This window comes from Panulirus ornatus, chromosome 35 (genome assembly GCF_036320965.1).
Source record: "Panulirus ornatus isolate Po-2019 chromosome 35, ASM3632096v1, whole genome shotgun sequence".
NCBI lineage: Eukaryota > Metazoa > Arthropoda > Malacostraca > Decapoda > Palinuridae > Panulirus > Panulirus ornatus.
The window spans coordinates 2,296,063-2,313,622 of record NC_092258.1 but is presented as its reverse complement, the minus strand read 5'-3'; the positions used below and the strand labels follow the sequence as shown (position 1 = coordinate 2,313,622).

The following is a 17,560-nucleotide window of genomic DNA, read 5'->3' as shown; positions in this document are numbered from 1 at the left end:
TTAGTACTTTTTGTAAATTTCGTATAAATGTGAAAGTTTTCGTGGATGTTTGAGTGACATTGTACTCCGGTGTGGAGACGATGGATTCCATAAACATCAACGAACCAAACATGAATATTGGCCTCGTGAATGTGTAAGATGTAAATATTGATTCAGACGTAATGTTGGTTGAAAGAAATTGTCGGATGTAAGATGTGCGAAACACATTGCCTGAATAGTTACAAGGAATGCATTAGGTGGAAAGAAAAATTAAAAGAATATTTGAACAAATATTAAAAATATGTGCTTGCAAAATGTGTCAGAAAATATTATTCAAAGGAAAAGTCGCAAAGTGAATATTGAAGGAGGAAAATAATGGTTTGTGGGAGGATTGAGAGAGTTTACGTTGGGAGAAAGTTGCAGTGTTTTTTTTATTTTTCCTGCACTTCCAATTTCTCTCTCTCTCTCTCTCTCTCTCTCTCTCTCTCTCTCTCTCTCTCTCTCTCTCTCTCTCTCTCTCTCTCTCTCTCTCTCTCTCCCCCAGGACCGCACGTGCTGGCAGGCACACAGCGAAATTGACAGCCATCACAGAAATAACAGGAAGGCCTTTACGTCGGAATTGGTTGAAAGCGACCGCCAATATTACCTGCCCAGAATTCCAAGGATAGATCAACCTCAGTCCACGTGACTGTAGGTCAACCTCAACCCTGGGGCTACACCTCACGTGGTCTACCCACACGGTCAACCTCAATCCTTAGTCTGTACCTCAGGTGATCCAGCCATAGTTGTTGTTGTGGAGTAAGAGCTAACTGTAGTGAAGGGAAGGTAGGATTTAACCTTTTGATCACGACGGTACTACCCTTGACCACGATGACACCGCCCTCGAGCGCCCTCGACGGTGCGGCCTTTGGGTATTACGTCCTGGTCACTACACCAGGTCATGACCACACCAGGTCCTGTGTTGGGACCAGCGTTACCAGATCATCATGAAGCTTCCACCACAGTGCATAGTAATGCTCGTTATACCAATATTTTGTATCAATATATTCTCAATTCTACGACCACTTGATGTGTCTGTTGTATTGGTAAGTTTATGGTTAGTATTGTAGTGTTGCCAAGATTGGTTGGATTGGATTTCGTGTGTACCAGGCTGGCTGGCTGAGTCGCCACCGTGGATGTGGTCCCTGGGAGGAAGGAGACGAGGCTGTTTATACTCTGAGGACGAGGATTAGAATCCCAGCTGCTCAAGGATAAAGGATCAGGGCGGAGTACATGTCTCTCCTCCATGTGTGTGTATGTGTGTGTGTGTGTGTGTGTGTGTGTGTGTGTGTGTGTGTGTGTGTGAGTGTAATAGAGTGGTTGGAGGAGAGGAAGAAGTGGGACAAGGGAAGGAACAGTTTGAAAAAGAGAAGACTTGGTCCACTTACCGCAGGACCTCCTCAGGTCGTCCCGACAGTGTGAGGGAAGGTGGAAGGGAGTCCCAGAGTGATGGAGGGTGGGAGGGAGCCCCAGAGTGATGGAGGGTGGGAGGGAGCCCCAGAGTGATGGAGGGTGGGAGGGAGTCCCAGAGTGATGGAGGGTGGGAGGGAGCCCCAGGGTGAGGGATGGGTGGGGGTTGCCTCAGGAAGGGCCAGGGTGGGGGTAGAATTTCTTCTGCTTCCCCAACTTACTTTCCGCAGCCTCACTTTTTCTCTCTTAATCCGAGAGAGAGAGAGAGAGAGAGAGAGAGAGAGAGAGAGAGAGAGAGAGAGAGAGAGAGAGAGGCGTGATGGGAGGAGGTGGGAGAGTGGCGGCAATTGACAGCGTGCCAGTCACCTGACGAGCAAAACACTCCCAACCATCCACTAATGGCGCCTCTCCCTCTCCCTCTCCCTCTCCCTCTCCCTCTCCCTCTCTTTACTCTCCCTTCCTCTCCTCCCTCCCTCCCCTGTCCTAACCCCCAAGATAAACACACAGCCGCGAATTCGAGCTTAGCAAGGATTGTACAGACTGAATAGGTGTAACCAGGAGTGTTTTACGAGAGAGAGAGAGAGAGAGAGAGAGAGAGAGAGAGAGAGAGAGAGAGAGAGAGAGAGATCTTATCCCTCTCTCTCTCTCTCTCTCTCTCTCTCTCTCTCTCTCTCTCTCTCTCTCTCTCTCTCTCTCTCTCTCTCTCTCTCTCATATGCTTCACTGATAATATAGTGGTGCCAAAGTCCAGTCTTTTTTTTATACATATTTCATATTTCTTTCCTTAGTGTAATTCTCTATCTCCCAGCCCACCCGAAGTTCTACAGTCACTACGTTACTTGTCAAATATTTCTTCGTTGGTTCCCGTCTGTGTTTACGATAAAAAAGAATGTTTTATAAACCTATTTCGCGTATTCTTTTTGAGGGAATGATTTTTTTTATTTTAAGTATCGTGTCTTGGTAAGTCACATTTTGTGTGATTAATAGAAGAAGTTCCGTTTTCTACGAGTGAAGAAAACGTGGATCCATTTTTTCATCATTCTCTGAGTTTGTTTGTTTTTTTCTTTCTTAAATTCCATTTTACGTGAGAGGACGCAAGAGTCGTCCAGCTCTGACGGAGGAAAGGCAGATGTTGGGGATTTGGGGTTTTGTCACTGGTGTGTCGTCCACACAAGGCGGCTTAGTGAGGCTGGGGGGGAGGGAGACAGACGATTCCCCCCCTTCCCCTCTCCACATCCCAAGGCTTAACCTCCCCCCCACCCCTCAGTATTGGCCAACTGGGGGTAAATCTGCTCACGAGGGAAAGAGAGGGAAAAACAAATATATATATATATCTTTGAAATGAAGATTTACCAGGTTTGTGTGTCCCTCTGTTGCTTGATGGTGTTGACATTACTGCTGGGTCCATGTTCCTTGACTGTTTTGACTCTTGGTTTGTATATGTCAGTTTCTATAGACTTTGTCTTACCAGAGGATGATGTATATAGATGATGGTGTACCGGAGGATGATGTATATAGATGGTGGTTTACCGAAGGTTGATGTATATAGACGATGGTTTACCGGAAGATGATGTATATAGATAATGTTTTACCGGAGGAAGATGTATATAGATGATGGTTTACTGGAGGATGATGTATATAGATGATGGATCATCACTTTTATTACCTGATGTGTTTTTCTAATGTTGATTGTAATTTGAATTTGTATTTCTTTTTTTTGCGTATTGATCTGGATGATTGGCTTCTTAACTGTGTAAAGCCAGACTAACTGTTGGTAGGTTTCCATGAATTCTTTTGGAAACTGTTTTGATCGAATTCCAATTTTTTTTAAATTGATTCTCCACCAGATCGCTGTAGATAATTAAGATATAATGCAAATGATTATATGATTAATGTGTGTGTGTGTGTGTGTGTGTGTGTGTGTGTGTGTGTGTGTGTGTGTGTGTGTGTGTGTAAGGACAAAATGGTTGGTTGAATTGAGTCCTTGAATAATGAAAGAAGAAAAAGCAATAAAAGATTATTAGTCATAGTGTTTTGTTAATAGAAAGTTAGAGGAAAGGGAAAAATGAGAAGGATAAAAGTGTGACGTGTGTGTGTGTGTGTGTGTGAAGGGGAAGGGGAGGTGAGGGAGAGATATTAAGTGCAGCCTGCTAGGTTAGTTTTAATGAGGGAGGAAGTGAGAGCAGCAGGGCTAACGCTGAGGGTGGAAGATGGTTCCGGGCACCACTTTAACATTCTCGGCTTGGCCCTTATTAACCCGACCCTTAAAGACCTCGGAAAGGGTCGTACCGTTGTGCTCAAGGGCCGTACCGTCGTACTGTATGAGTTACTTATTGGTATACAAGCCAAGAACCTTCTGGCCCACACACGGCACTTTAGTAATATTCACGACGTAGTCTGTTACCGTCACTCTTAAAATACTCCCAATAGCGTCACACACTGGCCGTCACCAGGGTCGTCTGGCACCAGCCGAACCTGACCTCCTCACCAGTCCCGTCACACAGTCACAGTTGGTGCTCAGACCTCCCGCCATCCAGTACAGTCCCCTAACTGGCTTCCAACACTCCAGATAATCAAAGATTTGACTCCCGGTTCTTCAGGATCTTTCCAACGTTCACGGTGATGAATGAAGCGCTCTGGAGACGGACCATCTTGGTTCAGTATAAACAAGACGAACGTGATCAGTTCGTCCTCACGGCGGTCATATACGACTCGTCCACATGAAGGCTGTCATTTTGTCTTACCCGAGAGTGAGCTCCAAACTTCATGGTGGAAAGAGGGTGGGATATTTTTCTTTTTTTTTACTTCCCAGTTCTTCCACTGCGGAGGAAGACATGATTATAACCGATTTAGTAAATTGCGACGTGATTCTGTACGTGGAATGAAGGCTGCGTCATTTCCTTCCAGCGACGGGCATGTCCCGTGGGGGTTAGACGAGAAGACCTTTATATACCTCCGTCCTGCTCCGCAACCACGGTCCTCACTTGCGCTTGATGGGGAATATTGTGGGATAAACTGTGACACTGTGTGTGTTGCTTTCCTCGAGCGTTGACGGAGTGTTGGCAGGGGTAACCTGGGTGTTGGCAAGGAGAAGGAAAACCTGGATGTTGTCAGGAGAGCTTGCGGTGTTCTCGTGAGTCGCTACTCGCACTTCCCTGGTGAAACTGTTATATTTATATGTGTCGAGGTTGGCTGAAGGGAGTCTGGGTCATGTGTGTTCCCTCGGGGACGTATTACCCGACCGATGTTAACACGTCAGAACTCGATATTCAGGTTATCATCCTGCAGCAATACTCTGCCCCCATCACTTACCCTGATAGCCGGAGCCTCGCGTAACCCGAGTCTTGTTCTGGTAGACAACACGTGAGATTTTCTCATAAATTCGTGTTCTGTCTGTTATGTGAGGGGTAACAACACACGCTTCTTGGTTCGTGAAAAGTCCCAGTACCATAATCCAGGCCTCAGAAGCCTTGGCTCGCTTCGGGTGTGAGTAGGTCATCTGAAATCATTAGATTCTCACCAGGTCTTCAACACCTGGGCTGGTGCCTCCCCCTGCCAGCCACCAACACCTGGGCTGGTGCCTCCCCCTGCCAGCCATCAGCACCTGGGCTGGTGCCTCCCTCTGCCAGTCAGCAAAGGCTCTACCACATCTCCCATGACAACCTTTCCTCATACATCCATGTCCTGTAGTGTTGGGCGGTGACTCCCCCTGGGGAGGGCAGTTCGACGAAGCCTCGTACCACCCACAAGATAACGACCAGTAGGAGCACTCTATCCCCAGGGCGATGGTGCCGATCGGCCAGACATCATCATCCCTGGGGGAGGGGGATCCTGCGACCCGCTGGAGGGGGGGGGGGGAGGCTGCCGCTCAAGCGTCCAGCGGAGAAGTTGTAAATAAACCCGTCACGAGCAGCCAGCCAGGTCCCCCCCCCCCCCCCCCCCCCCCCCACCACCACCCGGGGCAGAGGGGGGCCTCTGGACGGCTTCCGGTGGGAAAATATCGATTTGTCCAGTCAACCCGGGATCCCTGAGGGGGTTGGAATCCCGGGTGGGTGGGTGGGTAGGTGGGTGCTGCTAATGGGCGGTCTGTGGGTGTAGAATGTGCACCCTGAGGGAAACACCAGATGGACTCCGGCATTTTTCAGAGAATTTTAAATGCAGTTGTTAGCCAGGGTGGCTGAGGGGTACCTCCAGGCGCTGATGCTGTACCTGTGGTCGTGGTGGTGGTTGTGGTGGTGGTTGTGGTGGTTGTGGTGGTGGTTGTGGTGGTGGTTGTGGTGGTGGCTGTGGTTGTTGTGGTCGTGGTTGTGGTGGTGGTTGTGGTGGTCGTGGTTGTGGTGGTGGTTGTGGTAGTGGTTGTGGTGGTGGTTGTGGTTGCTGTGGTGGTGGTTGTGGTGGTGGTTGTGGTGGTGGTTGTGGTGGTTGTGGTGGTTGTGGTGGTGGTTGTGGTGGTGGTTGTGGTGGTGGTTGTGGTGGTGGTTGTGGTGGTGAGAAGGGTTGAAAGCATCAGGGTGTTCTGTGAATGATTAATTGTGAAAATTGTAATACTTATGTCATTGTTTTTTGAAGTTCAAATGACATTATGCATATTGTTTTGAAGTTTGATGAAGTATTTTGAATTCTTTTTCCTAGAATTTGAAAGTTGTCTCAGCGTTCATTAAAAGTTGTCATAAAAAGTTATTAAAAAACTTGTGTATCGTCTATGAGGAGAGAGGAAGCATGTATAGTGAGGGTAGTCGGACGAAACTAATTAATTGGAAAACTTCTCTCTAATTACATCGTTCTTTTAGCTTTTGAGAGAGTAGAGAGAGAACATTATTAGTGTCCTGGGAGCCAAGGCTAAAAGAATGTCTTGCGCCTGATTATTTTACTAGCGTTTGTCTTCACAAAATGTCATCATTACGTCAGAATGACCACAGCAAACTGCCGTATTCCCAGGCACCTACCAGCAGTGGTTCTTCCGTCCAGGGAGGTTGTTCATTTTGGAAAACCGCAGACGTATACGTAATGGCGCCAGGAATCGACGAACAATGGCCTCATTTGCGCTTTCTAGCTGTCGTGTGTAATGCAGCGAAACCAGAGCACCCTGTCCACAGGCAGGACCCATACTCCTCTCTCTGGTTTTCCCTGATCGTTTTATATTACCTGGTTCAGCCTATTGACAGCAAGTCTAATTTTTCATACCACGTCGCTGTCCGCTCTATCCCGTGCACGCCTCACACCTTCCTGCATGTATATATAATTACCTTTAGCTTTCATTGAGGGACTGAGAAGGAATCTGTTCATTTACGTGTAAAGGAGCTTAATTTGCATATGTCTCGCCAGACAGGGATTCACGAGACACAACCCGCCGCCAAGATTTACCTGGCCGTCTTGTCCTCGTTTAGTAAAACACGTAAGCCTCTCTCTCTCTTCCACGGGCCACTCACTATGCTCATCTACAACACGTAAGCCTTTCTCTCTCTCTTTCTCAGCCACGGGCCACTCACCATGCTTAACTACAACACGTAAGCCTTTCTCTCTCTCTTTCTCAGCCACGGGCCACTCACCATGCTGAACTACAACACGTAAGCCTCTCTCCCTGTCTCTGCCACGGGCCACTCACCATGCTTAACTACATCACGTATGTTTGATCAGATTATCTTCCCGCGCCGCTCACCTCCTCTGGTTACCAGCTCACCTTGGGTCTCTCGTTCTAACTGAAGAGGAAAAAGTCGTAGAACTTTTTCTTTTTCAGGAAAGCTGGTGACGTGGCGAGCTGACGATATATATATATATATATATATATATATATATATATATATATATATATATATATATATATATATATATATATATATATAATTTCATGGTAATGACGGGTTTGGATTGTACTCAGCCTCCTCGATACCCTGTTTGGCTGGGGGGGAAGGGAGGGAGGGAGGGAGAGATGGTTCACGAACAGATGGTGCCACGGACGCCATCTTGTGAAGGAGGGGGGGCGGGGTGACCGCTGTTAGACTCATTCCTCTCTTTCTTATGCTGGTCACAGCTGGTTGGCTGCACTTTCAAAGGTCATCCCTCCAAACTTTTCCTTGTTGACATGTTTCATCTGACCCGGATCTGTATTACGTTCTTTACCCTTTCCTCTCGTGCTGCAGATCACCAATACTCACACACCTTCGTTACATACTTCATCGAACTCTGTGTAACAGTAAACTCCCTCATGGCTGAGAAAAAGAAGCTCCATTTTCTCGTTTAGGTGTCCGTTGCAAGTCTTTAATTCTGTGTTGTTTTCCACCAATATATCTCTTCTTTACGTCTGATTTTCTCAGTAACTTTTATGTCCTAGAGAGAGAGAGAGAGAGAGAGAGAGAGAGAGAGAGACTTTGCTTTTGTATTTACATTTAATTTCGGAGCTTCTTACATATGTACTAATCCACAGTTTTACCCTTTAATTAAAACCATATGAAATTTAATTAAAGAAGAAATTTGCATTACAGTTATTTAGAGAGAATTTAAGTTTTAGGACAACAACTATTACTGTAGTTATGGCTGCTGGCTTCACACACACACACACACACACACACACACACACACACACAGTGAACTACGGGCAGAGGGCGGGCGTCATGCGCTCAGGCACGGTTCTTAGTGTCGTTTTCGTGGTTGACTGCCCCTTGGCGGATGACCCACTACGTCATGACACGCTGACCCAGATTGCCTGGGGCGTACGGGGTCACCAGGCGTACTGTGCCACTTGTGGGGGGAGGGGGAGGGGGAGGGGGGGTGCAGGCGTACTGTGGCACTGTGTGCGTGTAGCGGGGGGGGGGGGGGTGCAGGCCGCTAAGAAGGTCAGTGTTATATAGATTTTCAAAACGATTTACTTTCAACAAGAAATACTGATGACCTTCCCCTCCGCTCCTCCCTCACACCACACGAAAGGTCAAAGCAAACAGCAGACTATCTGCTCCAGCCACCATCCAACAACCTCAAGCGATTGTATCAACTACTGCAAAAAAAATGATGCAAAAGAAGAATGAAAAAAAAAACAAAAGATTGAGGGACGTGGAGGAAAACGCGATCTACAGGGAAAGTTGTCGATGGTGAAAGTAGTGGACGACTCAGAGGTATCACAGCTTTACAACAGCAGCGAACAGCAGAACCTGCTGTAAATGAAAGCAATAAACGGAAGCAGGTGAAAGCAGTGGTGGTGGGACGGGGGGTGGGGTAGGAACGAGGGCATCACAAAAAGAATTACGTGAAAAAAGATCGTTTTAAAGAGAGAAATAAACCTGGACCATTTAACCCTTCCTGTAATTCTGTTCTTTGTTTACCTCTTCTGACAGTAAGGGGGAGTGGGGCAGTATTAAGGGGGAGAAGTCAGAATATATATATATATATATATATATATATATATACATATATATATATATATATATATATATATATATATATATATATATATATATATATATATATATATATATATATATATATAACTTGTGTTAAATCAGACACACACGTGCAGTACTGATATGAGTAAATTTCGTAAAAATAGACTCAGAAGTTCTAAGCTTGCGACTGTATTTCAGGCCATTTTCATTTTGTTCATGTTGACTCTGCAGCCTTGAAAACAGATCGAATTGTGTACCATCTTAGAAAAGTGCTGGGGTAAGTCTCGAACTGTGTACCATCTAAGAAAAGTGCTGGGGTAAGTCTCGAACTGTGTATTATCTACGTAAAGTGTTGGGGTAAGTCTCGAACTGTGTACCATCTCTGGGGGATGACTTTCATGAGATGTGAACCAACAAAACTCACCTAATTTGTGCCGTGTTTACCCTGACAACACCGCCGCCCGGGGCAAAATGGTCTGCTTAATCTTGGCTGTTTCACTGTCGTGTCAACAATCGTACGTAATGCCTGAGTATTTGAGCAGCGGGTCGGCTGCAGGCAGGCCCTAACCGCCTGTGTCGCTCTTCAACAAGCCAAGACCTTTTGAAAAAAAAGAAGAAATAGTCGTTCTTAAGCAACGTTGACGATGTGGACCACAACGATAAGTGCTGAGATAACTAACCAGAGCGTATCCCGTGGGGGATAAGGTTTAGGGGGACGGGTGCTGGCTGTGTATTGTAGGAGAGAGAGAGAGAGAGAGAGAGAGAGAGAGAGAGAGAGAGAGAGAGAGAGAGAGATTCTTCAACCTCTCTCTCTCTCTCTCACACACACACACACACACACACACACACACACACACACACACACACACACACAGCTTTCAACACATCTTTAAGAAAAACGTGTCCAAGACTTTGGTGCACATCGCTTCTCTTTTGCCGCCCTCGATTCAACTTACGAAGTTCACGAGCCGATTCCTCTCCCATCCTCTCCCACTAAATACTTTCCCTCCCACCTCTTCACCTCTCTCTGACGTAAGACTTCCAGCCATCTTTATTAATCACCTCCAGAATAATAAGCAGGATACCACTGTGTTCCCTCCCTCAGTGCTAACCATACCCCTCCCTCCGTGCTAACCATACCCCTCCCTCCGTGCTAACCATACCCCTCCCTCCGTGCTAACCATACCCCTCCCTTCCTTCACTTCGGACCACAAACCAAACACACAAACACCAAACACTTGCCATTGTTGTTGTTTTGATGGCTCGTGAGGGCCAGTGTTCAACATAAAGCCTTTTTTTTTTTTTTAAATTTCCACCAAATTTTTTATTGTGTACGGTAATAGGGTTGTCAGTGGGAGCGCTTGATGATAGTCTGTTCAGTCATTAACTTGACTTCATTTACCTTTTTGTGTGATGATATGGGGACATTAAAGTTGCAGAAGTCATCAGGGACGCAGCTGGTCTGGTGATGAACGAGAAAATTTGACATTTTCATCAAAATCATTGTTGATGTATAGTGGAATTCGCAGTCAACATCGAAGTGTTTATATATATATATATATATATATATATATATATATATATATATATATATATATATATATATATATATATATATATATATATATGCATAAAACCACGAGGACAATCAAACACGATAAGTTCCCAAGTGCACTTTCGTGTAATGATCACACCGTCAGGGGAGATTCAAGAATGAGATAGAATACGTAGGATACTCAGTTGATATACAAGGAAGAGACGTAGCTAAGACGCCACTGGTAAACAAGCATTATCGGTTGGAGTCTATAAAGATGTTAATGGTTCATCAAAATCCCCACAACAGTGAACGCTGGGTTTCAACCCTGGCCGTTCGTTATGCCTGATCCAGGCTTCTTGTCTCCTGTGCTCATATGTCTGTTATTTAGATACAGTTATTGCATGAATTGTGTCGGGGTTCAGCTTCTGTGTGATGAAATGTTCGCTGTAGTGTCATCCTACAGGGATGTTAAACGGCAGCTTGTTCAACTCCCACATTCCAGCGCTTCACCACACTGTCTGTCGCCCCCCTCCCCCCTCCACTGTCAAACCTCCCAGAAAAATGTCCTAATATTTTCATTTTATGGTGATTTTAGGAGCGTTTTATGGGCCGTGCATCAGCATTTTTGTCTTTGGCGATGTTTACTGTCTTATTCTGCTAAGAAATATACCAAGAATATATTTACGCTTTCGGTTTTGTAAATAAGAAAGACGGGTTAGTGTGTTGATCTGTACATATATTTGTCACTCGTTAGGGATGTTGGCAATAGTCACTGTATATTATGATTTTTGTCAGACTTCTATGTACGTTTATACGCTTGTTATTGTTGTGTACATATGTGTATGCGTGCAAATGTAGGACACCGTGTTTCTGTGGCTGAGTTTGGATGTGATTGGGTATATGTGTGTGCATCATTTTACACACACACACACACACACACACACACACACACATGGGCGTTTAGTCACTAAAGCAGTGGAAACGAAAAGCAAAAAGCAAATTGCTGAATTTCCTGTAGAGAGAAAACGACCAAAATTATTGAGAATAAGGATTCAGAGGAAGGAGATCAGGTGTAAGAAACCTCTTAGATTTCTATGAGAGATTTAGATCTGATTTAGACAGAACAGAAGGGTGGGTGGACTGTATATATCTGAACTGCCGGAAAGCGTTTGACACTGTACCACATAGGAGTCTAGTGGAGAAGCTAGACCTCCAGGGAGGGAAAAGTGGGAGGCTCCTTAGATGGATAGAAGACTATCTTAGGAGAAGGGTAAAAAGGACGCACGTCACTGGAGTCTAGTCGAAATAGGTTGAGGTCACATTGAAATGCCGCAGGGTTCTGTACTGAGACCATTGCTCTTTTTCATCTACATGAAATACTTTACAGATAGATTAGACTCCTGCCTGAATGCGTTTGCAGGTGATACCATGGTCATGAGGGAAGTAGAAAGCAAAAGGGGCTCTATTGTCCTACGTGGGGACTAAGACTCGGAAGTTGGTCTGATCCTTGGTTGATATAACCCGAGTACTTGCAAAGTAATGAGGATGGTCCACGCTGAAAGAAGGCCTCGCCATGAATATTATCGAACTGGATATAAGATGAAGAATGCCCTTGCCAGATAGACCTTCGACTAGATATCGTCTCTCCAGCCTTCCGCCAGACTTTCAGAACAGGAGAATAGAAAAGACGAACTGCTGCGGGCAAATACTGGAATTGCATTCTGGTGTGTGGATAAGGAAATGTTCAGCAAGCTGTTCACATTCTGAATTAGACCACGACTAGAATCTGCTCCTCACCTTTGTCCTAAGCATTTAAAGAAGCACAAAGAGGAGGACAACAAAACTAGTACCAAAATTAAGGGAGCTGTGTTACAGGGGGAAAAGTTAGAAACCTTATACTTGTCCACCTTGTATGAAGGACGAGTAAAGGGTGACCTGATCACAAATTCAAAATTGTGAACTCGTTTCATGTTGTGACAATGGCAACAGTGAACAGTGCAGGAACAGAACAACCGGAGTTCATAACCTGAAATTAAGTAGGAAACTTGTTAGAAAAAAAATGTAAGGAAGTATTGTTATGTTATTTGAGAGCGGCGAGTGAATGGAATAAACTGAATGATGAATTAGTAAATATGGACATTATGCAAAAGGCCAGAAAGTTGTATGATAAAGTTTAGGAGACGGGGGCCCCATGAATGTAGAACTTACTCTCTCTCTCTCTCTCTCTCTCTCTCTCTCTCTCTCTCTCTCTCTCTCTCTCTCTCTCTCTCTCTCTCTCTCTCTCTCTCTCTTCGTATGGTACAAATAGGTCATTACATACCCCAGTTAACCAAGGAACCCCCCTCCCTTCCTCCCTCCCTCTCCATTTCAGTAAGAACTCACTCATCAGAACGGAGGCAAAACATTCACGGCAGCCGGAAGTTCCTTGGATTTTGAATTAATTCGCCTCTCCGAACGTTTGCTCAGCCCTTGAGAAGGGCAAGTAAATGTGCGCGGGAAAGCCGCCCTGGTTAAAGGTGGCGGCTGAAGGATACTGGCTCCCTCCAGGTTAGCCATTGTCTGGTGGAGGGAAGGTTAGCTACTTGGAGAGGTGGAGGGAAGGCTGGCTACCTGGAGAAGTGGAGGGAAGGCTGATTATTTGGGAAGATGGAGGGAAAGTTGATTACTTGGGGAGGTGAAGGGAAGGTTGATAACTTGGGGAGTTGGAGGGAAGGTTGATTATTTAGGAAGATGGAGGGAGAGTTGATTACTTTGGGAGGAGGAGGAAAGATTGATTCTTTGGGGAGGTAGGAGGGAACTGGATTGTTTTTCGTTGCGGAGTTTAAGGAGGTGGGATTATTATTTGGGAGGTACTGAGAGGGTCACTTGTAACGTTGGTTGGAGATGCATTTTTTTTTTTTTTAGGGAAGTTATCAGGAGGTTATTTCTCGTGTTATGTAGAGAGGTAGTGATCTGGCAGAGGTAAGACATAGATGAGCTAATTCACTGGTATGTTGACATGGTGGAGGTCAAACAGGTGGAGATGGAAGAAGGTCGGGAGGTACAGTGTGATCACAGATATATGGGGGTAGATGACAGCAAGGTCGGCTGGTGGCAAGGTTGAGGGCTGGCTGGTGGCAAGGGTGGAGACAGGCTGATGATGAGGATGCATTTTTCACACCGAAGACGCTGAACACCTGTTCCTCATTTGTCTTGTATCCACCTACCAAAAACACACTCAGAATAGTCAGACTTGGCCTGTTGTGCCACCTGGCAGACGTGGCAAGCTTCCTGGGTGATGCAGGAGCCACATTAAAAGGAGATCCTGGAGCAGAAAGGTAGAGGCCAAAATGTACCCCAGTCATAGCCATCTCAGATGAGAACAAAATGAAAAGAACAAGAAAAGGTTATACGAGTTAATTTGAGCGTCTCCAGAATTTGTATATCTGAGTCTTAAAGGCGAGAAGGTTACAAGCGGGTAAGGCAAGAGAAGGAAAGAATTCCTGTACCCTTGTATTAGCAAAGGAGGAGGTACGATAACGGTAAATCCTCGTGTGTTTGGTTCCCACACAGAAAGTCTGGGAAGCTGCAGCCAGGAAGATGCTGCGGTCCTGGCTGTAGTGGCAGGGACTCACACAGACAGGTATGAGACTAGTTGCTGAAATAGTACCTGCAGAACAGAGGGGATGATAACATCAAGACGAACGGAAAAGGATGCCTGAAGAAACGATAACGGAAGTAATTAAGCCGGAAACATTTGATTCTACTCTGGCGAGGAGAGAGGTTGAAGAGCCACACCAGACATACAAGCAATACTGCAATTGGGGCGAGTAAAATTCCTGTAGATGCTGTATAGCTGCACGGAGGAAAAGTCCTTTTTGCAACCTATGCGACACCCTCAGTTTTTGGAAAAAGTGTATATGTTGGTCATCATATGGGGTTCCCAGGATAAAGAGTTGAATCTATGATCACACCAAGTTTGAGAATGGATGTGAGTGGTTGTGACCTCTCCTCGTTTGTTCCCGGTGCTACCTTGCTAACTCGAGAAACGGCGATCAAGTATGCGTGTATGTGTGTGGGTGGGGTTGAGACAAGGAATTTTATATCATTGCAGGTTTGAACTGTAGTATTTTGAAATTCAGTACAGCAGCAGCAGCAGGAAGCGAGTGAGATATAGAGAGATTCTGGTAGAAACTACGTTTTGTCCAGCTGGTGTACTGCTTCAGTCCAAGATGTTGCACAAGTCCTGTAATTTTTTCCTCTCCCTCTTTTTCCGTAGGAAACTCCAGTCATGAACAACGTCCACTTCAAGGCCAAGCTCTCCTTAGAATATGGAAAGGTTAATGAAAGGGAAAAACCAGAGATTGAAGTTGGATGTTTTATGATATTCATGTAAACAAGAAGTATATATATATATATATTTTTTTTTTTTTCTTTGTCGCTGTCTCCCGCGTTTGCGAGGTAGCGCAAGGAAACAGACGAAAGAAATGGCCCAACCCACCCCCATACACATGTATATACATACGTCCACACACGCAAATATACATACCTACACAGCTTTCCATGGTTTACCCCAGACGCTTCACATGCCCTGATTCAATCCACTGACAGCACGTCAACCCCGGTATACCACATCGATCCAATTCACTCTATTCCTTGCCCTCCTTTCACCCTCCTGCATGTTCAGGCCCCGATCACACAAAATCTTTTTCACTCCATCTTTCCACCTCCAATTTGGTTCCCACTTCTCGTTCCCTCCACCTCCGACACATATATCATCTTGATCAATCTTTCCTCACTCATTCTCTCCATGTGCCCAAACCATTTCAAAACACCCTCTTCTGCTCTCTCAACCACGCTCTTTTTATTTCCACACATCTCTCTTACCCTTACGTTACTTACTCGATCAAACCACCTCACACCACACATTGTCCTCAAACATCTCATTTCCAGCACATCCATCCTCCTGCGCACAACTCTATCCATAGCCCACGCCTCGCAACCATACAACATTGTTGGAACCACTAGTCCTTCAAACATACCTATTATACCTATTATATATATATATATATATATATATATATATATATATATATATATATATATATATATATATATATATATATATGTATACGAAAATTCCGAATATATATAATCTAAACCCAGTATTGCGCATTGTATGAAGTACAAATATTTTCTAGATTGACATGACTTAGAGGTAATCATTGTTTGTATCTGATATCTGATTTCAAGATTAATCGTGTTCATCGTACCTTTGGTATGGGATTTGACACCTGTTAATTTGCTACATTGCGTCTCGTTATTCAGTTAATAATCTTTCACAGGTAGACCTTCACTCCCTGTACTTGATGAGAGCGTGGCATTGTAGATACAGAAGCATCATGAAATTAATTCTAGGGCTGTATAATGACATATATCTTTTTAAACACATAAAACACCTGGTCCTAAATCTTCTTATAGAGTGTACCAAAGAATTGTCTGGTGGGTGAGGGGGTGGGAGGCTTATAGTATTGCCAACCAAATATGCTAGTTTTGTGTGGTAAATAACATGGAAAATGTTTATATTTACTGTTAGGAATAAATCTGTTTGTTTTATGATTATATTTGTTGTGAAGATTATGAACTGAGGAAAAATACTTGCCGAACAATTAGTTAGTACGTGACTGCCTGAAAACGACGAGGTTGGCAGCCTTGTGACTCAGTTGTAAACATTGAGAGTTGTTGTGTGCCCTGATAATAATATTAACCCTCAGGTATGTATTAAACTGAAGTAGCTGAAATATTTCTGATGTTCATGTTGATGAAAGAGAAATTAAACCTCCATGCTAATGTAATAGATTTTCATAATTTTTTCTTCGGTTAAAGTCATTATATGCAGCTTGGAACTCCAAACATCCATTAAGTAATAATATCCAATCTGATTTCCTTACAAGAATATTTTTCCTGAAAATAAAGTCAACATAGAGCCTGAAAGATGACGGCTCAGTCATGGGGATTGCATACCAGCTACTGATATGCTAGCTGAGTGGAACAGGAACTGGTATATTCCAGTGTGAAGGCACCTCGAAGCTAACCCTTAGATATAACTTACTTTGTTTTACAATGATAGTGTAATGTTTGGAGACTATATTAACATTGCTGATTGGTTTTGACATTTACAAACTGTTTCCAAAGGGTGAAGTTCCCGCAAAGTGGGCAGGGCTTTTAATTAGGGGGAATTTGGGTAAGACTGTACTCAGTGCTCAGATATTAAGATTCGATTGGTACCACTTTCATCAAAATTTCTCAGTTTGAACGGCAGGGAAGCTTGTGGTGACTTAAAGTGATTTGTGAATATCCTGGCACATAAGTTGAAGCCATTTTGGGGTTTGATAATGATTAATTTTCCGTTATATATGATATGTACTCAAGCATCGTAACGTCCAAAAGGTAAATTTGGCTAAATACGAGTCTTTACAAGCCTATGAACTCACTGTTTACCTCTTCTACTTAACATAGGATGAAGCTATCTTATGAAGCACGTCTCTTTAACAATGAGGAAAATTATTAATTTTCAGACTCCATATGTCATCTGTAGCATTCAAACAGGCAATGTATTATTTTTTTTAATGGCATTTTAATTTCTTATTATTTAACCCCACAATGTTCCTTTTCCCCATAATCTCACTTGCTATTGGGTTAAATATTATTGAATTATAAGAAAAAATGGTGATGATCCCATTCCTAATTCTTTATTTACACACCAAACAATGATAGCATAAAAGAGTCGAATGAAAATCCCAGAGTTAGAACACTTGCATCCTCCTCCAGATGAATTACCAAGCATGATTTTGATCCTTGATATTTATTCCACTCTAATAAATGTTGCTTATCAATAGTGGTGAGTGCTTTGATTAGGGAAAGTATAGGATTAGTTATCTTAAATGCTGGTAAAGTGTCTAGTAATCAAGAGAATGTATTAAAACCACATTTAATATCCCTTTGCAACTAATGTTTACTTAATTTTTTATGTAATGTTCAGGTATAGTCCCACAACTATATTAATAATAGAATCTAACAGAATTTCTTATGGAATGGCAGGATTTATTGTGAAGAATAATGTAAGACTTCATGAATATCATCAGGATCATTTATTTTTATTCAACAGTCATAGTAAATAGCGGCAAGGATTATGAAGGTCAGGAAAAATATAGGGTTGATTTACGTAAAATTAGTTGAAA

General features: G+C 43.9%; 1 protein-coding gene across 2 annotated transcripts in view; it reads left to right on the top strand.

Annotated features, from left to right (window-relative positions):
• gry (trafficking protein particle complex subunit 11 gry) overlaps window positions 1-17,560 on the top strand; it is a 115,309-nt gene that overhangs the window by 50,817 nt on the left and 46,932 nt on the right. The window contains exon 1 of one of the 2 annotated variants that reach the window (XM_071682872.1): window positions 15,970-16,093. The exons of the other annotated variant lie outside the window; for it this stretch is intronic. The gene's annotated coding sequence lies outside the window, so the exon portion shown is untranslated. Of the gene's footprint in view, window positions 1-15,969; window positions 16,094-17,560 lie in introns of those variants that run through there. 2 annotated transcript variants of the gene reach the window in all.